Source organism: Taudactylus pleione, unplaced genomic scaffold, assembly GCF_031769625.1.
Source record: "Taudactylus pleione unplaced genomic scaffold, aTauple2 ptg000310l, whole genome shotgun sequence".
NCBI classification, from domain to species: domain Eukaryota; kingdom Metazoa; phylum Chordata; class Amphibia; order Anura; family Myobatrachidae; genus Taudactylus; species Taudactylus pleione.
The window spans coordinates 185,736-209,687 of NW_028284711.1; the positions used below are offsets into that span (position 1 = coordinate 185,736).

The 23,952-nt window shown below is 47.7% G+C and overlaps 1 long non-coding RNA gene across 1 annotated transcript; it reads right to left on the bottom strand.

Moving 5' to 3' along the window:
• Positions 1-879: 879 nt before the first annotated feature.
• Positions 880-23,010, bottom strand: LOC148511349 (uncharacterized). The gene is made up of 2 exons (XR_015868748.1): positions 22,433-23,010; positions 880-1,401 (listed from the first exon to the last, which is right to left on the bottom strand). It is a non-coding gene; the product is annotated as an uncharacterized LOC148511349 (long non-coding RNA).
• Between the last annotated feature and the right edge of the window lie 942 nt (positions 23,011-23,952).

Below are 23,952 nucleotides of genomic sequence, written 5' to 3' on the forward strand. Positions count from 1 at the left end.
ATGGCAGCTTTGCCCAATCTATAAAGCTATGATACTAGGTGACATCATCGCGAGGTGGCGTTACCTGTGTACCTGGGGGAACAGCGACTCCAGGGAAACCTCTCTGGATTAGTACGGGGTAACATCTCAGTGCATATTTCTGGAGCACATCGCTGGCAGTGTTATGCTGCAGATGAGGGCAAGATACCCGCTTAGGAGCAGAGTTTATCGCTGGCACTCCAAGAGGAAACCTGGGGATATATTTATTAAGCAGCAGTATTGTGTGGTGGTTTTCCGATGGTTTTGCAATCCGCAGATTACTAAACCCCATACAGATGGAAACCACAGAGAAGCCAGAGTTAGAATACAAAATAACATTGGTTCACTGATACCCTGGATTTAATGAGCAGCAGTTCTAGAAACCGCCTCCAAATAAATGACCTGCTATGCGGTTTTAATAACAAATGACACTAAGTTTTGCTACTATAGTAAAAGCATTGCCCTTCTACATTTTGGGCTTAAACATGCCGGGAAGTGGTGGCTTTTAGACAGTGGCGTAACTATAAATTTTGCGCCCCCTGCCAAATAATTTTATGGCGCCCCCTCCCATTGCATTTTGGTCAAATTAATACAGGGCCATTTCTAGGCAATTTGACGCCCAGTGCAAACAGTTAAAAATGCGCTCTCACCCCTCATAGACAGTTTACATTATTTGTCATTCTTCCTCCTTATAGTAATGCCCCTTACACATTATGCCACACACCGTAATGCCCATTACACATTATTCTACACACCATAATGCCAATTACACATTATTCTACACACCATAATGCCCATTACACATTATTCCACAAACCATAATGCCCAACACATTTTATGCTCTTTGTCAATGGTCTCATGCTCGTTGTCAAGGGTTTTATTCTCTGGGTTTCATGCTCGTTGCGAGGGGTTTCATGCTCATGGTCAGGTGTTCCAAGCTAGTTTTCAGGGGTCTCATGCTTGTTGTCAGGGATTGCACGGGAGAAAGACGCAGCTTCCTGCATCTTCCCTCGATGGTGCCAGTGTTCCCGGCACTTGTGCTGCTTAGATAGACACTAGAGGTCCAGTAGGTCCAGTCTACTTCTAGATGGCGCAAATTTTTGGGGGGCCATTTTTATCAGATGCCATGCAGATGGCTAGTCCACATGGAATCTGTAACCCACAAGCCACTGTGCCCCCAAGCCACTGCGGGAGTCTTCGGGGGCTATTGTTACGCCCCTGCTTTTACAAGACACTGCTTAGTGAATAATCTCCAGTAGCATCCAATTGTCAGACATGGAGGAGGAAGTATGATGGTCTGCAAATCTTTCACTGGATCTGGAGTCAGCAACTTGTATAGAGCGACTGGCATGGAACATGTGAAGTGAGAGCCCCATTGCGGATCTGCAATGAGACACTTAAAATTAGCACACACACATATATAAAACTGCGTCTCATGTTTCTTACAATATCTGCTTTTCCCTCCCCTCAGGCGCGTGGTCTGCATTTTTAGGGATTATAAGGAGGTGAGTGTTTATTCCAAATATCATAGACCCACTGTCTGCATGTAAGACACGAGAGAGAGAGGGAGAGAGAGAGAGAGAGAGATCACAGCATGGCATCACAGAGCAGAGTGAGGCATGTACAAGTCAGGCAGTGGCTGTACCTCGCTATTGGAGGCATTGAGGCACTCAGGGTTACTTGTTGCTGTATATGAAGTATTTGTCACTGTTATTGGTGTCACACCAGGAAAGCAATGAATGTGCCGGTAAATTCATATACTGATAATTCCCGCTCTGTCTTTCAGGAACATGTTTATGCTGGCAGCATTCTGTGGTAAGTCCTTGTGTGTGTGTGTATATATACGGTGCCCAACATGATGCCATACCTCCTGCCCCCGCATAACACTGCATGGGATCATCAGCCTTTGCGCCTGATCGTACATGCTGCACAAAAGGTCAGGTGATGAGGCTGACGACCCAATGAGAGCGCGCACTACACAACATAGTACATAAACACTATACCTATTTGTCGTTCCGATGTGTCGGAATCGGACAAATCGTTGAAGATATCATGTAGTGTGTAGTGTACCCAGCTTTACACATTTCTTATGTCTTTTGTCTTTAGTCCTTCTAATCTTCATGCTGGCAGCCATAAACATCTGGTCAGTCTCCCTCAGTCAGGTAAATTGATTTTTTATTAGCTTTCACTGTTTGAATACTTCAATATCATTAATTAATTACAGCTGTGTCCTTTTATACCGTCGCTTCAGTCGCACCAAATAGCCCCTCTCAGCGGTCCAGGGCCAGGGTGACTCGGAAGCGCGGAGCATCCTTTTCTCTCACAATGTGCCTCTTATTCACATAAATAAAACAAATGGTAGCGGCAAAGCTGCATTGCTGGCGTACACTGGGCCTGATTCAGACCCGGTCGCAAGCGCTGAGCGCTCGCAACCGGGTCAATGGTGGCCCACAGCGCATGCGCACGACGGAGCCGGCTCCATCGTGCGCATGCGCGAGACCCGGATAGCGACGGGCACTCCGTCGCTCCGGGTCTCGCACCAAAGGGGGCGAGCTGTCGATGTTGAGTGACAGCTCGCCCCCTTTGATGGGCGGGCCGGGGGGGGGTGGCTGCCCAAACGCCTGCCGTTTGGGGGCGGCCCCACTGACATCACAAGTGATGTCAGTGGAGAGCTTCCGCCTCTGTTAGAGACGAAAGCTCTCTGGGGCTTGCGGCCACGAGACCCTACCACAAGGGTCTCGTCGCAAGCCCGATGGTCGCGATGGTCTTGACCATCGCGACCATCATCATGGCCGCTCGCTATAGCTGTGGGTGGTAACCCACAGCTATGCGAGCGGCAAAGAGGCCGCTCCAAAAAGAAAAAAAGCCCGGCCCTGACTCAGAGCGAGCGGTTCTGAATCAGGCCCACAGAGCACCGGGGGCTGGGACATTTATACATGTGTGTGTGTGTGACTGAATCTGTAGTAAAAGGCTCCGATGTGAGCGGCCTCAGCTTTTCCTCACACCGAGTACCCTGGTGCTTCAGCTGCAACTTTGTACGTGTGTAAAATCAATTCCTGTGCTGATAAAGTCGCAGCCCGGCGTCTGATGCACTGTGAGCGGCTTTTTGCTGCGCCTGCAATTCTACTAGGTCACAAAATCAGGGCCGGCCGGCCCGTTACGCCGACTACACGTGTGCGGAGGGCGCCAGGCAGCAGAGGGCGCTTTGATTTCAAACACCATGCCGCCACGCTCCTTCTTCCCCCCCTCCCCCGGCCTCCGCAGGGAGGCTCCATTCACACATTCATTGTACATTCTCAGTACAAATCGTTGTCTAATGTAACAAAGCATGATATAATTAGACATGGTGACTGAGATGTTTATACAGAGCGGAGCGGTACTAATTACCCAGGCCCAGGCTTGCTACATGGGACCGACCGATGCCCAGGTTGGGGCGCCAGCCCACTCCCTCTTATCTCACTGCAGCCCAGTACGCGCTGCTGCTTGCGCAGAAAGCGCTGATGAGTTATTTTTTTGGAGCCTGACTATTAAAATAACCAGAAAGTTTCTCCAGTGGGTCCAAGGCATTAGTGGTCCCATGTACAGCTCAGCCGCCTCTGGGTAGATTGGGTACAAGCTCTTAGTTAGGACTTGTTCTAAGTCAAACACTTGTTTAATGGCACTTTGGGCTCTATTTATTAACATTATTTTTACTAAAATAAAGTGAAAAAGGGTGTTTTCACACCCTTTTCACATTATTTTAGTATCACCTGTAGTTATTACAGGGCAATTGGAGTAGAATTAGTAAAATTCTACTCCAATCCCCAGTATCACTTATTTTTAGTAAAGCAGATCGCATTTCCCATAATTGTAATGGGAAATGTGATCCGACCATAGTTACTAAAAATAAATTGTAAAAAAATACCTGGGGAAGCCCTGTGATAATAACGCCACCTGGAGGTGGCGTTATCCAGGGTCTCCCCCAGTTACCGGGCTCCCACTCTGCTCTAATGGGGAGAGCAGAGGCGGGAGCCGGTACCTGTAATCAGCTATGTGGTCTAAACAGACCGCAAGCTGATTGCTGTAAAAAAAATTAAAAAAAAATTATACATTTTTTTTTTACTTACCTGAATCCAGGGACCGGTGATCGGGCCTCCGGTGATGGCTCCTCTCCGGTCAGCTGGTCTCCCACAGTGCACTGGGACTCGGTCATCAGGTGATCGGGTCCCAGTGCAGTATGGGAGATCACCTGATCGGGAAGCCGGGAGAAGATCACCGGAGGCCAGGAGGATGCAGGTAAGTGTAATGAAGGGAGGGGGGGTCGCGGGGGTCCGCGATCGTGGGGGCGGGGCTTAGCGTCGGTGGGGGGGTAGTAGCGGTGGTCGGTCGGCGCATGCGCGGGCTCTTAGTCGCTGTATTTTTTCCGAAAATACCGCGACTAGAGTGCGGATGGGATCCGCAGGGACAGAGCTTTATCGCAAGCTCTGTCCCTGCAAGGGATTTATAGTAAATCCCTGTGATATTGCCTGAATTCACAATGCGAATTCACTCGGTAATATCACACTACAATCCGCATTCACTATGCGGATTGTAGTAAATAGAGCCCTTTGTCAGCAGACGGGATCTCTACTAAACTGTTGATGGCTTTTATTGACCATGGAGATATATATGATAAATAATAAGTTCCTTGTTCCCAGTGACTTGATAGGCTACATTGTCATGAATATTAGTTCAGCCCACAAAATGGCTGCCTCCACCAGACCTCAGTTACCACATACACTGGGGGCCACAGAAAGCCATTTTGTCCCTAGTGCACCTATACGTCCTGCTCAGTGTACGGTGCCCACCTACGTTCTTGTACATGGAGAAGCCTCTGCTAATTAGCTGCTGATAGCTTCATACTTTGTAGATGATGTAGTGTAATCTCCTGCTGTGTGGTCTGGTTACCTGGTAACTCACAGACACTAGTGTATCTGGCCATAAAGACACACAGCTCACTGTGTTACCCCCTGTCATCACTCAGATGCCTATACAATACCATGACTTATACCTCTGTGCAGGGACAGGGACATTATATTCCCAAAGTGCCTCATATACAGTAAGTCTGTCTCAGCCCACACTGAGGGGGGTTTATACTATCTACCTCCCCAATCATAGTATTGTGTATAATATGAGCACCATTGGTGCCACCTCTTGCCTTCTTCTTCCCCCGTGGTCCTCATCACATACAGACACTGTCCCTGTCACACACAGCCCTACATAACATAACCACATAAGCAGACAGGTCACACCCTGAGATACTCTGCTGCTTTGTACATCCCAATGATCTAAGCTACTGTTGGATGGTTAGTCCCAGTACACTTCCATACTGAGGTCATCCTGCATGTACAGTAGATGATTTATGCAATCTAGATGGGTGTTTAATGGGCGGTAACTGAGGGGGGGGTTGCTACCAGACCTGGGTGTGTTGGTGACAGCGAATGCATCTAAAGACGTAAGTGCACCAACATGTTCAGTCAGACATTCTGCGCCTGCCATTGTGCAGGTGCGACGTCCGATGTTGCAGCTAAATGGGCACTGACAGTTTCGCCTTTGTACACACATCAGCAGATTTGTGCTGCATCCAGTGTCTCAGTCTGACACCCATTAGCCTCGTAATTAGCATAAAGACACAGAAGCAGCTGCGACAAAAGAAGCAGCCGCTATAGCAATAGCGTGCGCAGTTATTGTCATAGAGCCACAGATTCTGAGCATGCCTGAGTCTGTGGCCTGATTCTGAGTCGCACGCTGCTGCGTCCGCATTAGCGCCTGTTGCCGTAGGTGCGTCTGTGACTTAATGCTAATGTCAGTATCAGCCCTTCGCCTGGTGTACAGCCGTGCATCTGACTAGCCACCTCCCAGTCACCACTCAAGAATTGGGCTCTATTGCGCTCTGTCCTGGCCACGCCCCCTGGGTGCATGACATCATGCTGAGGGGGCGGGGCCACCATCCATCAGGTAAAACAGCACATTCTCAGGATGCTACAGGCTGCAGTGTGTATTGTTCTGTATACAATGTTATTAGAGCTCACAGCAATATATTATGTTACTGCAAGTACAAGAATAAGGTGATATTATATTCTGTATGTAAGTGTTACTGAGCCACTCATGGATCCTGCTTTATTTATCCACTTGGCAGATGCAGCTGAAATACCTCAACCAAGTGACGGCCCAACTGAAGAGATCAAAGGTAAGAGAACTAGGAATATACTCAAAAGCACAATTCATTATTATATAGAAAAAGAAATAAACTGGTTAGAACTGGTAAGTTTTGTACATAGGGCTGCACATGTGCCCTCTGACCTGTAACAGGCTGCCCATTGCTGCTCTAAAGGCCATCCAGCTGACCATAAATACAGCATACAGTCTGATCCAAAACATCCGCCCTTACTTACCAACCTGCGAGATTCAGCGTTAGCTTGTCATTTCAAAGCAGCAATAATCTATAAGGCAAAACAGGTTGGTTTTGCTACTGAAATGATGACACTTTAATAATAGAGGCTATCTGGCGGGACTCGCGCCCTGCAGGCTATTATATAAGATCCTCGTGTCCTAATATGTTGTGTCTGCTGCTCCTTAATGAGCCAGAGCCCAACACAGCTGCAAAGCACAATAGTGAGGGATATAGCAGGAGACCTAAGCAAGGCCGGCTCGAAGCAGTGCGGTCAAACAGGGGGGCGCCACCCCATAGAGGGTGCACCCCTCTCAACCATCCCGTATTTAGCGGGACAGTCACGTTTTTCGGGCACTGGCTCGCTGTTCCACCCGCGGGCTGAAGTGTCCCGCCGGTGGTCGGAAGGTTGGGTGCCCAGTGGTACCGACCCCGAAGAAGAGGAATGGATGCCGGGCGCATACACGCGGCATCCATTCGGCGCAGGAAGAGGGCTGGGGGCAGCCCAGCTACTGAGGGTCCTGGGCTCGCCCCAAGCCTGACGTTAAATGGGAGGTGTGCCATAAGGGCTCAACCTCAAATAGCGTCATTTAGGGGGCTTGGCCTATGGTAATTAGACCATGTCCCCTTTCAGTAGCAGGCGGCGCTGTAGTCCCTGTATGCACAGGCTGTGGCTACTGCTGGAGCCGGCCCTGGACCTAAGTGTAGTATAGACAGAATTATACTTGTGTATCATGCGTCATATTCACTGCGCAACTCTCACGTCCGCCCTACGCGCTTATCTGCCTGACCACAGTATCACTGCAGTATTTGCTGTGTATAGGCCTAAATGATGAAGATGTAGAATACAGATTAGCGCTATGACAGTCTGATAATATGTGTTATTCACTAGGACCCAAATCCTCTAGGGGCAAAATAATGTGATGTGTTCACAACAGTATGTATGTAATGTAGATTACTGATAGGATAAGGCACCAATACACAGCATAAAGCAAAGAGTCCTGTCATTGTGCCTACTGTGCTCATAGCTCCATCCCTGCATATAGCACAGACCCCAGGGCCCCTATGTAATATCCCACCAGGTGATCCCTGCATATAGCACAGACCCCAGGGCCCTTATGTAATATCCCGCCAGGTGATCCCTGCACATAGCGCAGACCCCAGGGCCCCTATGTAATATCCCACCAGGTGATCCCTGCACATAGCACAGACCCCAGGGCCCCTATGTAATATCCCACCAGGTGATCCCTGCATATAGCATAGACCCCAGGGCCCCTATGTAATATCCCGCCAGGTGATCCCTGCACATAGCGCAGACCCCAGGGCCCCTATGTAATATGCAGCCAGGTGATCCCTGCACATAGCGCAGACCCCAGGGCCCTTATGTAATATCCCACCAGGTGATCCCTGCATATAGCGCAGACCCCAGGGCCCCTATGTAATATCCCACCAGGTGACCCCTGCATATAGCGCAGACCCCAGGGCCCTTATGTAATATCCCACCAGGTGATCCCTGCACATAGCGCAGACCCCAGGGCCCTATGTAATATCCCGCCAGGTGATCCCTGCATATAGCGCAGACCCCAGGGCCCTTATGTAATATCCCACCAGGTGATCCCTGCATATAGCGCAGACCACAGGGCCCCTATGTAATATCCTGCCAGGTGATCCCTGCACATAGCGCAGACCCCAGGGCCCCTATGTAATATCCCACCAGGTGATCCCTGCATATAGCGCAGACCCCAGGGCCCCTATGTAATATCCCGCCAGGTGATCCCTGCATATAGCGCAGACCCCAGGGCCCCTATGTAATATCCCACCAGGTGATCCCTGCATATAGCGCAGACCCCAGGGCCCCTATGTAATATCCCACCAGGTGATCCCTGCATATAGCGCAGACCCCAGGGCCCCTATGTAATATCCCACCAGGTGATCTCTGCATATAGCGCAGACTCCAGGGCCCCTATGTAATATCCCACCAGGTGATCCCTGCACATAGCGCAGACCCCAGGGCCCCTATGTAATATCCCGCCAGGTGATCCCTGCATATAGCGCAGACCCCAGGGCCCTTATGTAATATCCCACCAGCTGCAGGAACCGGCACATAGCGCAGACCCCAGGGCCCCTATGTAATATCCCGCCAGGTGATCCCTGCACATTGTGCAGACCCCAGGACCCTTATGTAATATCCCACCAGGCGATCCCTGCACATAGCGCAGACCCCAGGGCCCTTATGTAATATCCCGCCAGGTGCAGAAACCGGCACAGTTCTGGGGATTTAGCCCATAGATTTTAAGTGTAAATAATTGAAAAAGCAAAAACCAAACACTACAGGCGAAATCTCTGGGAATGCGCCAATTCCTGCAACTCGCAGACTATTACATAAGCGCCCAGATCTCTGATGACTGTACAGAGCGGAACCCAGGTTTCTGGTTCCTATGCAGTATAGTTACTCTGCTCAGGGGCTCCGTAGATGTGGGGACAACGCTCTGCATTCCCTTAGTAACTATCCAGCTGTTATATTGCTCCGTGACTCCGTGTTACATAGAGAGACACATAGATCATGTAAATAAATACATAATTATAGTAAATCACACTGTTTTACATTTTTAATATTTTATTATATTTTAATATACATTTTTTCATCTTCAATTCCAGCATGAAGGTTTCGGCGGATGCAAGACATTTGGCTTAAAAGACCTGATAAGCTTCACCTTCATAGTTAAAACATTTTATGGAGTTTAAGTCTTATGGACCACCAGTGACCCCCACCACCACCCCCAACATTACTTACCAGTGGGGGCGTGGCCACGGCGGCAGCAGAGTGTGGTGCAGGTCCCTGGGGCTCACCAGCTTACTCAGTTCACAGGACCCTTGACTATATCCTGTGTCTCCCATCCTCCTCCTGTGGTGCCTTCAACCTAGTGCCTCTCTCCTCTCCTGTGCTGGCTGGCTGCGCTGTGCTCAGAGGAGTGTTTGGGGGCTTCAGAAGTCTATAAGGCGGGCATTGATGCAGTGCTCCTTCCCATCTCCACCTCATGTGCTCCGCTTCCTATAGCCCACTGTGTACAGCGGCCAGGATTACCACCACTGTCTTGCCATTCCTACACGGGGAAATCAGACCAAGCAGCAGCTACAGGCAGTACCCCTGAATTCAGACCAAGCAGCAGACGCCTCCTGCAGGCAGTACCCCTGATATCAGACCAAGCAGCAGACGCTTCCTGCAGGCAATACCCCCAAAATCAGACCAAGCAGCAGACGCCTCCTGCAGGCAGTGCCCCTGAAATCAGACCAAGCAGCAGACGCCTCCTGCAGGCAGTGCCCCTGAAATCAGACCAAGCAGCAGACGCTTCCTGCAGGCAGTGCCCCTGAAATCAGACCAAGCAGCAGACGCCTCCTGCAGGCAGTGCCCCTGAAATCAGACCAAGCAGCAGACGCCTCCTGCAGGCAGTGCCCCTGAAATCAGACCAAGCAGCAGACGCCTCCTGCAGGCAGTGCCCCTGAAATCAGACCAAGCAGCAGACGCCTCCTGCAGGCAGTGCCCCTGAAATCAGACCAAGCAGCAGATGCCTCCTGCAGGCAGTGCCCCTGAAATCAGACCAAGCAGCAGACGCCTCCTGCAGGCAGTGCCCCTGAAATCAGACCAAGCAGCAGACGCCTCCTGCAGGCAGTGCCCCTGAAATCAGACCAAGCAGCAGATGCCTCCTGCAGGCAGTGCCCCTGAAATCAGACCAAGCAGCAGACGCCTCCTGCAGGCATTGCCCCTGAAATCAGACCAAGCAGCAGACGCCTCCTGCAGGCAGTACCCCTGAAATCAGACCAAGCAGCAGACGCCTCCTGCAGGCAGTACCCCTGAAATCAGACCAAGCAGCAGACACCTCCTGCAGGCAGTGCCCCTGAAATCAGACCAAGCAGCAGACGCCTCCTGCAGGCAGTACCCCTGACCCTCCACCACCATCCAAATCCCTCCCTGCTGCAGGACAACCTCCCTCTCCTGATGTAATTTACAGCATGTCCTAGAGGCTGTCACTAGCTGTGAGAGATCAATCTCCACTACAATTGGAGAATGTGATCTATCCCTGCTTAGACAAGACTTGCGGAGAGTCAGGGAATGCGTCGGTGAAGCTGGAGCTCTGCGTTTGAGCATGTTCAATCTCTGCAAAACAATTTGTCGGACATGGAGGGACGCTTGCGGTGCAAGAATGTTCGTGTCTTAGACCTGCCAGAAAAGGTAGAAGGACCTAAAACGGTTTTATGGCGGATGGTGAAACCAAACATTTCATGACTGCTGGTGAAGCAGCGGTGTGGCTGGACCGCACATGCCCGGATGACAGCGGTTAGCTGAGGACTGATTACTCAGGACTGGTTATCCCTCTGAATACATGATCTGCAGATTGTAAATAAACATTACTTTGATCTGTTATTGGTTGTAATATTTGTTTCTTACTGCCATTCATTTCATATGTACTATGTGTATTTGTTATTATTATATTTTTGCTGATGTCCTGGGTATATCGTGTATCTACTGTTACCTCTTTATTGTACCCATAGGCTGTAATAATGAGAGCTATGGTAAGAACTTACCCTTGTTATCTCTCTTTCTTCGAAGTCCATAGGGTCCACAGGGTTGACCTTGGGGTATAGGTTGGGAACCAAGTCCAGGCACCACGCAGTTAAAGCTTTCAGCTCCCAGGATGCACTGGGTCCACTCTCCCTATAACACCGCCCCCAAGCCAGAGGCACCTCAGTTTGTAAGTAGCCAAAGGCCGGAGGAGGAAAGAAAGAGAGAGAAGACTGGAACACTCAAGAACCATACTAACAGAGAAGGAGATGGGAAACCGGTGGCCAGTAACACAGCCCATATGAAGCCAGGCGAGTCAGGGTGGGTGCCCTGTGGACCCTATGGACTTTGAAGAAAGAGAGATAACAAGGGTAAGTTCTTACCATATCGCTCATTTTCTTCTTCAGGACAAAAGACCATGCGGCCACCTTGCAAGGCAGAACAGCCGAGGCGCTACAGCGAGCCGCCCATGAGGGGCCTACAGCCCGAGTAGAATAAGCATCAACAGAAACAGAAAATACCTTCCTATGTGTAGGCCCCTGAGATAGGCATACGAAGCCACCTAGCCAATGTCTGTTTACTGGCCGGCCATCCTTTCCCGTGAAATCCATAGACCACAAATAAGGAGTGTGATTTCCTGAAGGAACTTGAACGGACCACATAAATCCTGAGAGGCCGGACCACAGTGAATGAGGCCACCCCAGCTGAGAGGACTGGAGACTGAAATGTCGGTACAATAAGTTCCTGAATAATATGGAACTTAAAAACCACTTTAGGAACAAACACAAGGCAAGTGCAACTCACAACCCAGTCTTGGTGAAATATCCACAAGAGTGACCCACCTGAGAACGGTCCCAATTCCAACACTCTCCTGGCAGATGCAAACGCCATAAGAAAGAAAGTCTAAGCCATAAACTACGTAAGGGCTATCAAAACTAGTGGTTCAAATGGAGGCCCCAGGAGAGCACGAAGAACCACTGTCTAATCCCAAGGAGCCCCTAGGGGAGATAAAGGGAGGTAGAATCCAGAAAACACCCTGAAGGAGGGTCTGGATGCCCGAGAGTGGAGCAATTCCACATCCGAACCATACTGACAGTGCAGAGACCCGCACTTTCAGGGAGGCCAGGCGGAGGGCTAGACCCAAGCCAGCTGGAAGGAATGCCAGAACTTCTGGAAATCCTAAAACACCTGAGGATCGTAGCTACCGGTACGATACCATAAGAATTATGTATGCCACATTCTGTAGATCCCAGCAAAAGCTGACCTACGCGCTCTAAACATCCTGATGATGACAGAGCCAGAGAAGCCTTAGGACCACAGTAGGGATGCAGTCAAAGACAAACGATCCAGGTCCAGGGAAAGGCAAGGACCCTAAGACAACAGGTCCGGATATCGAGGCAGCAGGAACGGAGTGTCGATGGAGAGACTCCGAAATGTACCAGTGACGTCTGGGTCAATCTGGAGCCACCAGCAGGACCATACCTCCGTCTCGATTGAACTTCTGAAGACCTCGAGGAAGAAGGGAGACGGAAGAAACAGGTACACAAATTGGAAGGAACACTTCACTGACAACACGTCACCGAAGGTTGCTTCAGTACCTCTAGTTCTGGATCCTAACACCGGCAGTGTGTGATAGAGTCAGGATGCCATGAGGACCACCTCTGGGAGGACCCCTCTACTCACTAGGAGTTTAAACCTCTCTTGGAGAAGAGACCAGTCGCCGGGATACACGTCGTGATGGCTGAGGAAGTCCGGTTCCCAATGGAAAACTCCCGGAATGAACACTGCAGAGATGGCCAGGAGGAGACCCTTAGTCCATGTCAGAATGTGCGACATTCCTGTCATTGCTGCCCAACTACAAGTGTCTCCTAGATGTAAGCCACTGTTGTGACATTGTCGGACTAAACCTTTAAAGGTTTACCGTGAAGTATGTGTTAGGCCAGAGCGAGGGCCCAAGACAGCTTGAAGTTCCAATATGTTGATTGGCAGGGCGGAATCGACAGACGTCCAACTGCCCTGAAAGTGCGGACCAGTCACTGTGCCCCAGAGACTGGCGTCCGTTGTAAGGACTACCCTAGATGAGATGGCCATAGCCACCCAGATAGAGAAAGACACACCTCCGGAGAGAGCATCATCATCTGAACAGTGATCCAGTGGAGAAACCCGTTCCATCTGGAGAGGATCAGTTTTTGCAAAGGCCTGGAATGGAGCATATTCCACCCTTCCGAAGGTAGACAACCTGGATTCCAGAACCCGCTTTATAGAGTGTAATGACTGTGGCAATATCCACGCACTGGTAGTTGAAAGGTGGAGATCTTGTCTGACGTCAGAAGGATTGTCTGCTTCTGAGAATCCAGCAGGGCTCCCAAATGAATCATACACTGTGAGAGATTCAGGGAGGACTTTTTCCCAGTTGATTAACCATTCGTGCTTGTGAAGGAAAGCAATGGTTAACTGGAAATGGCTTTAAAGTACCTTGGTAAACCTGCTAAGAGCAGGAGGCCATGCAGATACAGGAGCAGTCGGATACCCTGAACAGGTGGGCTGTCATAAAAGCCATAAATCTGGTAAACCCCGGTGGGGCTGTGGACAGTCCAAAGGGCAGAGCCTGGAAATTTGAAGTGTTGCTGTGGCACAGCAAACCTGAGCTAAGCTGATGAGAGGGCAATATAGGTACCTGTAGGTACATGTCTTGAATATCCAGCGATACCACAAAGTCCCCAGGTTCCATTGCTCGGATGATGGAGCGTAGGGGTTCCCTCCGGAACCTAGGCACCTTTAGGAATTGGTTCAGGGATTTGAGTTAGAGGATAGGCCAATGAGGACCATTCAGCCTCTGCACCAGAAAGAATGTAAAATAACCAGTCCCTCACTGAGATAGTGGGGCTGGCATAATTACCCCTGCTTACCGCAAGGACTTTATAGCTTTATGTATTTGTAAGGCCTTGTTCGGGTCTGAAGAAGGGCCTGTGTAGCAAAAATTGTGGGGAGGCCGTCTGAGCAATGAGAGGGCGTACCCGTGAGAGACTTCAACTCTTACACAAGCATCCGTGGTGACTTGACACCAGCACTGGGTGAACTGAAAAAGTCGGTATCTCACTCTGGGATCCCCCAGATGAAGACCTGTCCTGTCAGGCTGAAGGTTTATCCTTAGGGTTAGAAGCAGAGCGTCTGGATGTCCAGGTCTGTTCGGTACCGGGTATGACGGCACTCGTATAGGCCGACAGCCTAGGAAAAGACTGGCCTTTAGGCTGTCCCTGAGGACAAAAAGACTTAACAGATTTAGTCCGAGGCCTTGTAGTGGGAGTAGCTGAAGGCGGAAACTTGCCGTTAGTGATACTGCCAACGTTGCTATAATATTGTCAAGGTCAGGACCAAACAAGATCTCCCCAATACAGGGTATCCATTTTAAGGCCTATCTTGGAGTTCACCTCTGCCTTCCATGAGCGCAGCCATAAGGTATGGCAGTGGATACAGTCGCAGCCGAAACTCTGAAGGTTAGGAGACTGGCATCCAATGTTGTTACTCCAACATATGAAACTGCATTTTGAATGTGATCAACAAAAAGGCCTCTGATCCCCAGAAGTTTCTGAGGGAAAAAGTTCTACGAATGCATCAGCCCAGCACTCAATAGCATTAGCCATCCATGCGCTAGCCATAGTTGGACGGGCAACAGCCCCTGAAAGTGAGTATATTGATTTCAGGCAAAGTTACCACCTACGTATCCTGTAGAATCCGTCAGAGCAGGGATGGAAGGCGTAGTAGCGCTCTTAATGAGACGAGTAACATGAGAATCCACCCCAGGAGGTGATTCCTATTACTTGCAATGACCCTCAGGGAATGGGAAACATAAGGCCAAATGCTCTTGTGATACCGCTTATCTGGCGATTGCCAGACCCCCGCCATGTGATCCACCCGCTGGTCAGAGAAGGGGAAAACAGCCGAAGACACTTTAATGCTTAAACTGAGGGCGATTTGATTTAGGTGCAGGTTCGACATCCTCTATAACTAGGATGGACTTGACCGCCAGCACCAAAGTAGGGATAAAAATACTTGACTTAGGCTCCCCCTCGTGTGAGAGTGATAGGAGTCCGATACCTCATCCAGTGCACCCTTGGCTGCCGATTTATGTTAGCAGTGCAGACTGGGAAGTAACCACAGGGCGTTTATTACGCCATTTTGTGTTTCGTAGAAACGACATCCACCCAGGGTGGCTGTTGTGGTGATCCCTGCAAGGGAAATGACAGACTGTTGTGGTACCTAAGGGAATTTGAAAAACCCCGGTAAGGAGCGATAGTCTGTGTCACAGGGGTAAACCGCAAGAACTGCGAGATACCCTGAGAGGGAAGGGAAGCATGTTGAAGGAACCCCAAGTGGGTTACAACTATGGGGGCTGCCAGGCGATCCTCAGTGGAGGCCAGGGTCTTGAGAAACAAACCGCCCAAGGCGGTCCTGTAAGGGGCCCGGCCCCTGATGGCACCTAATACATAACCCTTCCTGAATCAAATCCTTCATACAAATACCAGCAGCACATGACTTGCAGGATAGATCATCGTGGAAATATCAAGCATCGCTATACCGGTCCTGACTGATGCTAAGATTAGCTGCAGGGACCCATTATCAGCATATGCAACACACAGTTCCATCTAAAATATGGCAACATGCAGCATTCAACAGTATGTGACAAACCTCACAAATATTGACAAGTATATATGTGAGGTCTCAGAACCACCCTAGGTACACCTGTATTGGTGCAGATTGTAAAGAAAAGGGATAGATTTACACTGACAGGTGAGAGAATAAAGCACAGACAGTCAGCCCTAGCATAAGTCACATACAATGCAGAAATATATATATATATATATATATATATATATATAGATATATACATAAACATTACATATAATATACTGCAAATGGCACTACATTCAACTGCCCAGATTCAGAGTCTCCTGCAGGCTCTTAAGAGTTTGATCTTAGGGCTCTAGTGTGATTAGGATAGGGGACTTTAGTTTATTCTTAGATATTGTTATAGTGATCCAAGCCTGTCTCAGTTGGGTTGGTATATGGGGTGGAAGGTGGATTTTGTGGTGTTTTTATTATTTCTTTTTGATGTTTTCTGTCTGTTGCAATGTATTCTATGCCTATATACGAGGTTGGATCTTGCTGTAAGGTATGCCGTTATAATATCCATCGCTGGGTGGTGCATCAGAAGATACTGCGCGTATATCCTTCATACTGTGGACATGTCACTAATTATTCCTATAGAAATATTGGGCAGCCTGTCTATCGCTGTTGGAAATACCCTGTCCGGGCTGTTTTGCTGTCCTTATGGGTAAGATACTGACCTGGAATATAAGGGGTGATAGTGATAAACGTAAACATTCTCTGGCCCTTAAACAATTGGGGCAATATGGTGCAAAAATAACCAACCTGACTGAGGCCCATCTGATAGGTGGTAACTTCTCTCCCTAATAAGACCTTGGTGGGGGGGGTCTGTCCTTATTAATCATTGATAATGCTGATGCTTTTCTCTGGGCAAGATTTACACACAAAATCAATACATTGCCAGCGTTATCCCAGACTTGGAATTCTCAATAAATTATTTTTCATACTGCATTTTGTATGCGAATACCATTGTGGCATTTTTATGTCTTTGTAATTATATGTGTGTGGTAAGTTGTGTATACCGGTATTAGGAAACACTATTAGGAGAATAATTTTCTCTTTTGCTACACATAATATTTATTTTTACAAATTTAATGCAACATTACATATGTGTGAAAAAGAGATAAATTGCAAATATATCTCTAATTTTTATGATCAATTGAATATGATCAAATAAACCAGATTTTAATATTACTACCAGTTTGGAATTTTATTTCTATAATTAGCATGATAATGATCAGGTGAGGCTGATGTGCTAGCAGGTGTGCGCTGAGAATATGTTTTTTACTCTAACACTGCGTAACGCTGTAAAGACTGACCCCGGGGATGTTATGTCATAGATTATACCGTATAGTCGGCAAGTATCTCTTATATAGCAGTCTACATTCCTCCTCCGTTTTCCTATGCTGTCCTGAATCGGGCTGCTGGATGTGCTACACTCTCACCTGACACCCCGGTTATGTGTCTTGGGGATGTTAACGTATTAGATCCTGCATTGTACAGATGGGGGAAATGTCAGCTTTTCCCCAGCAAGGTAGTAAGGGGCTGGCAGCATGTGTATGGGACCTGGACTGGGCTGATCCTTGGCGTGAGAAGGATCCTGTTACACAACAGTTCTCTTGTGTGTCTCACACATAGGGGGAGATGTATTAACGGCAAAATGCGGTAAAACCCCCGAAAATGCAGTTTTCGGGGGTTTTACCGCATTCCCCGTATGTATGAAGCAGCAGAATGCGCTGCATTCTGCTGCTACGCGTCGCTAGGTAACGCCACCTTCAGGTGGCGTTACCCAATAGAAACCTATGGGCTTCTTAGCGCGACGCTCGGGACTGGGAGGGATCCGATCGGATCCCTCCCATGAGCCCCCGCGGCCTTCTGCGCAGGCGCAGAAGGACTTCTGGGTGTTCAACCCGGAAGTCCCTCTGCCCGGGAGCATCGCAAAGGACAGCTCTCATCGAGAGAGCTGTCCTTTGCGAAATCCTTGGTACTGGTAATGAACCGCGGTATGTACGCGAAGTCGGGGGGGATGTACCGCAACGGCGATGTCGCCGTTAATACATCTCCCCCATAATGCTTAATATACCCCTTAAGCTGTGTGTGTATGCAGCTTAAGGGGTATATTTACTAAAGTGAGAGTTTTTAGAAGTGCAGATGTTGCCCATAGCAACCAATCAGATTCTAGCTATTATCTTGTAGAAGGTGCTAGTTAAATGGTAAGTAGAACCTGATTGGTTGCTATGGGCAACATCTCCACTTCTAAAAACTCTCACTTTAGTAAATATACCCCTTAAACTGCATACACACACAAGGATTTTGTTACCAACGATTTTATGAACGATTTTCTGTCAGATTATCTGTCAGATTTTTTAAAGTGTAATGAACGATTTTTTTGAACTACAAACGATTTTTGCATATTCTCTTAATGCAAATCGTTCAACTGACAAGTCTGAAGGTGCCCACACATATAGCGACATTTTACACGATCTGACCGATTTCGACGAATCGTGACGACAGATCGTGTCAAATATGGCCAAATCCTGAGGAAATCGTGAGTCCCCACTCACGATCACGATGCGATGCGCGTCCCCGCTGGTCGCACATCGCATCTTCAGATCCGCCGTGCAGTAGGGCAGATCTGACAATCTAGGACACAATGCACTGTAAAAAAGTCTGACTGCAGGAGAGATCGTTTGAAGATTGGACACCAAATCGTGTGCAGAGCTGCCGGGGAGAGTTTCAAGGGAAATCGTACACAAATCGTACACATCGGCTGATCGTGAGCACATCGGTATATGTGTGGGCACCTTAACTGAACTACAAACTACAAACGTGAATGCGCATGAACGATAATCGTTCATCGTTTGACTCAGAAAGTGAACGATTTTTTCAAACGATTATCGTTAAACAATATCGTTTAACTGTAATCGTTCAAAAAATCGTTGTGTGTGTATGCATCTTAAGCCCTGGTCTCTAGAAAAGTACTAGGCCGTAGTTCTGTTATGGAATACAACACTAGAGGTTTATCTGACCATTCCCCTCTTGTTCTTCCGTCTAAGAAGGTTAATAGGGGACAGGTCTTTTGGAAATACCACCCATCTTGGATGTTACAGATAGGGACAGGATCTGAGTTGCGGGCATTATGGTCGGGATACTTTAATTATAACACTGGTTCCACCTCTATGGATGTTACTTGGAATGCATTTAAAGCCTTCTTATGGGGATCCTTATGGAAACGGGTGGCTGAGTTGCAAGTCTTCTATAGAAAGGTTACCGAGCTTGAATCTGTGTGTAATACCTTTATTACACACTTAGGGCTCTATTTATTAACATTATTTTTACTAAAATAAAGTGAAAAAGGGTGTTTTCACACCCTTTTCACATTATTTTAGTTTCACCTGTAGTTACTATAGGGCAATTGGAGTAGAATTCGTAAAATTCTACTCCAACCCCTAAGTATCACTTATTTTTAGTAATCAGATCGCATTTCCTATCATTGTAATGGGAAATGTGATCCGACCAGAGTTACTAAAAATAAAATGTGTAAAAATACCGGGGGAAGCCCTGTGATAATAACGCCACCTGGAGGTGGCGTTATCCAGGGTCTCCCCCGGTTACCAGGCTCCCACTCTGCTCTAACGGGGAGAGCAGAGGCGGGAGCCGGTACCAGTAATCAGCTGTGTGATCTAAACAGACCGCAAGCTGATTGCTGTAAAAAAAAAGAAAAAAAAAAAAAAAACTTTTTTTTTTTCTTACTTACCTGACTCCAGGGACCGGTGATCGGGCCTCCGGTGATGGCTCCTCTCCGGTCAGCTGGTCTCCCACAGTGCACTGCTGCCCGGTCATCAGGTGATCGGGTCCCAGTGCAGTATGGGAGATCACCTGATCGGGAAGCCCGGAGATCACCGGAGGCCAGGAGGATGCAGGTAAGTGTAATGAAGGGAGGGGGGGTCGCAGGGGAGGTGAGGGGGGGTCGCGGTGGTCCGCGATCGCGGGGGGTGGGGCTTAGCGCCGGTGGGGGGGCAGCAACGACGGAGGGTCGGCGCATGCGCGGGCTCTTAGTCGCGGTATTTTCTCCGAAAATACCACGACTAGAGTGCGGATGGGATCCGCAGGGACAGAGCTTTATCGCAAGCTCTGTCCCTGCAAGGGATTTATAGTAAATCCCTGTGATATTGCCTGAATTCGCAATGCGAATTCACTCGGTAATATCACACTACAATCCACATTCAATATGCGGATTGTAGTAAATAGAGCCCATACTGATAAATTAGATTCTGCCAGGGAACACGGCATATAGGTGTGTTACTTACTGCTGTCTGTCTCTAGTGCTGAGTTTTCTGCACTTTCCCATTAGTAAGGGGAAATCCTCTGATGTTATTATTAGGCAATGGCGGAACCCCCTGGAAATATGCAGCAGAGGCAGAACATAGCCAGAGTCATCTGCACGTATTTGAAGACAAACCAGCTGTTACTAATAGTTTCCACCTCGTTTCCTGACCCATTGAAATTGTGTCTTCAATTCTGCACCCACTACACTAGCGCAGAGGGAGGGATCTGGGAGGATAGCCTATTCTCCTGGGAGTCTGGAAGAACTTCCCGACAATCATGAGTCTGCTGGAGCTTTCCCAGAGGCAAGTAAGTAATGGGGGAGACCGACTGGAGTTTTTTGTGATCGGCCTGGTTGAAAAAAAAAAATAATTAAGTGGCCACCCTATTTCTCCCCCATATAAATATTATATAATATTATAAAAAGTGCACTTCTCATGTATTTCTGTACTCTGGATTTCTAGCTAAACCTAGTTTTCTTCTATGCTTGATAGCCAGGAATTTATATCATTGTGGTATACAACACAAAGCCGCTCTGGCTATAACTATAAGAACTGCAGAATGCGCACAGCAGTGTTGTGTCCCAGGGCAGCGGCAATAAACACCTGTGCCTTATGATGTACATGCCTGGCTGAAAGGCACGAAAGGAAGCTCGGAGGAAATAAAACAGTGTTCAGTAAAAGTTGCATGAGAGTACATCCTGTGACAAGGTCACTGGCATCATAGTGGAAGGCAGGTATATTTGCCCTAGATTCCTGACCTATGTATTTTGAAACCTCAGGAAGGTGTTTGTGTTAGGAGCTGTTTGGGTTATTAGCTTCACAGGAGGCTAATTAGGGTTTTCAGCTGTGTGGCTGTTTTTTAGTGCTGTGAGGCTGATTATTACAGGGAGACTCTGCCTGGGGAAAGGACAGTCTTTTGTGTCTCTGTGAGAGAATCAGGTTGATAAAAAGCAGGTAAACTTATACCCCTTTTACACCGGAGCTAAAACCCGGGTTTTTGAAGGGTTAACCGGGCAGCTCCCTGGTGTAAAAGGGGAGAGAGTTGGATCACCGGGTCGAGTGACCCGGCAATCCAACCAGGTAAGTGGCAGGGTTTAACACGGGCGTATGAAAACAGAGCACTCCGGGTCACGATGACCTGGAGTGCGCTGCTAGCCGGCCGATTGGTCCGGCTTCAGTGGCGCTTGGAGATGACATCATCTCCAAGCGACCACTTTCACTCCGCAAAAGCCGGGTCTATGCAGACCCAACTGCGGTGTGAGCGGTGCTGACTCGGGAATATCCCGAGTCGGCGCCGGCAAAATTCCAGGTCTGATCCGGATAGGAACTTTGTTCCAACTCCGGGTCAGACCCGGAATTTAGGTGGAAAAGGGGTATAAACCTGAAAAGACCTTCTTATACTTTGTTTATAATACCTCTTTTCCACCAAAAACCCAGGTCCGACCTGGGTTTTTGGACATGGTTCCAACCCTGGTCAGACCCATTTACACTGCACCTTTGATCTGGGTTACTCCCAGGTCAGCCCTGTTCACACTGAACTCAGGTCTGCCCTGCTAAACCTGTGAGGTCATAAAAAGTGGGAGTGAATGCCCCACAACCACCAATCAGCTCATTTTAGGCATGATCCAGGTCAGATAACCCAGGTTGCACCGTTTACACTGCACCATTACCCGGGTCCATCCTGGGTCCAACCCTGGTAGCTACCTGGGTTGGATTGCTGGGTCACTTGACCTGGGTTATTTTTCAGGGACCCTTTTACACTGAGCTGCGACCTGGGTAGACCCAGCAAAAACCCAGGTTTTTGCTCTGGTGTAAAAGGGGTATTAGTGAGCTAGGATCACTTCTGTATAGCTAGTGCCAGACAGCAAGGTGTTTATTTCTGTTTATTTTTGTTTGCATTGACTAATAAAACTGGCAGAGGCCAGTTGCACCAGACCAGTGGACTTTGTGTGATTTCTCAGCTTCTGCGCAGTGCTATCTACCCCAGGAGATGGTACCAGTTCCCCGACCTTGCTACAATCCAAATCATTAAATTAAAAATCATTTGAAGCTAGGAAACGACTACAAATTTATAAAACAAGGTGAAAGGTAAAAAGAGTTTCACATTAATAATTAATTTTATTTTAGCCTATAGAAAACATTTTTTGTAAAGTAAACTTTCATTTTTTGTAAACTTAATTACAAATATTAATAAAAAAAAAATCTATGGATAAGTAGTTTTCATTTTTCATGCTTCGTTAACATATTCAGTAAAATATAAAGACGTAAATTATTTATTGACTGGGTGGAAGCTACCACAATCTGAGGTACGGTGTAATCAATAAACTCCAATGGAACAGTAACATTTGTTTCAAGCAGAAATCCCATATAAAATGTTTATTTTATTTTTGTATGTTTTTTTTTTCCTGAACCACTGTGGCAGGCTATAAGAAAAAAAACATTACTTACCTTTATATTTGGTTGTGTTTCTTCAGAGTGCTATTAATAATTAATCTGCAGATTTTCTATAGACTAACAGCAGTCACTGAAGCAGAGGGGCTTTGGAATACCCCTCTGAGCTGTCTGCTTTGTGTACTCTATAAGCATCCTCCTCTTTCCCCATTACCATCACATGATATGCTGACAGTCTGTGTGACTGGCATGTTTTTTTTGCTATCTCCACAGAGATTTTAAGAAGAGGGAATAATTTGTCAAAGTTCAGATTAATGCTCAAAAGGTTCTTAACATGCTATTTACAGAAAAAGTAAAAACAATAAAAATAATTCACTGCCTCCTGTGCAGTGCCTCATGCCTCTGTGATATCACTAGTCTCTGCTGAATTTACAGGCTGCAAGAGGTACACTTTAACACTCTATTTCCTGTTTTGTAGCCTAGGTCTTTCCTGGACAATCCGACCAGGGGCAGAGAAGGTTTCTGTTCATTTACAGCACATAAAATGAAACAGGGGATTTTTCTGATCGCAGAGATGGCAGCGTAACCCCTGTGATGTCTCATGTACAGACAATGTTAGATCACAACTTGTTTCAGGAAATGGTTCTCTGTTGCTTGGAACACGGATACATAGTGTCACCTCCCCCAAACTACGACTTAAGGTGGATCTTCTAGATTCCTCAGCAGCACTGTGCAGCTGTAACACACAGATTATTCCTGAGAGGCTGTCAGCCAGATCCTTATGTTTATGCTATTTATGTACAGCATTTATGGCCTTGCCTTTACATATGATGCACTGTGACGTAATTGTATTGTATCTTGTTTATCATATAGTACGTCACTTACATTCAATTGCTACCAAAGAACAATGACAACCGAATACTTAAAACATAGTTTAAGATGAGTCCACCAATTTAAAATAGGGATGGCCATCGGCCATTGATGATTACCAAACATTGATGATAGATGGTTTTGCCATCCATGGTGAAAATCCAATGGTTATCCACCATTGATGGTACAAAGCACAGCGATGGTTTTTTATCCCGTCTGACATCGGGACACGGGACCTAGCTCTGATTCCCCCCCCCCTCCCCTCGATGTGACCCTCGAAGTCCTGCCCTCACCTCTGAATGACCCGTTTCCGGCGACTAAAAGAGCAGGGATGACCATCAGTGGGGGTGAAATAATTGATGGTTCCCTTTTGAGGGTTTCTTACCATCAAGGGTAATCACCAATAGTTTAATCGATGGTGACCATCAATAGCTAAACCACCAATGGACATTTCTAATAAAATCTAAAGATCTGCAGTGCTGGGTGTCCCTCCCCCCCGCTCCCCCCCCTTATCCAGCGAGTTCCCTCAATCTTCTAGCTCTGCTCTCCTCTCTGCTTTTCAGGCTCGGATTATGCCAGGCAAATGCATAGTTACAGCCATGATTTAAAACTTGTTGTGCATGTGAACTACGTATTCTTGCAGGATTATATAATATTACACATGACTAGGCTTCAGTAACACCTATAAACCTCTGTAATACAGCAGG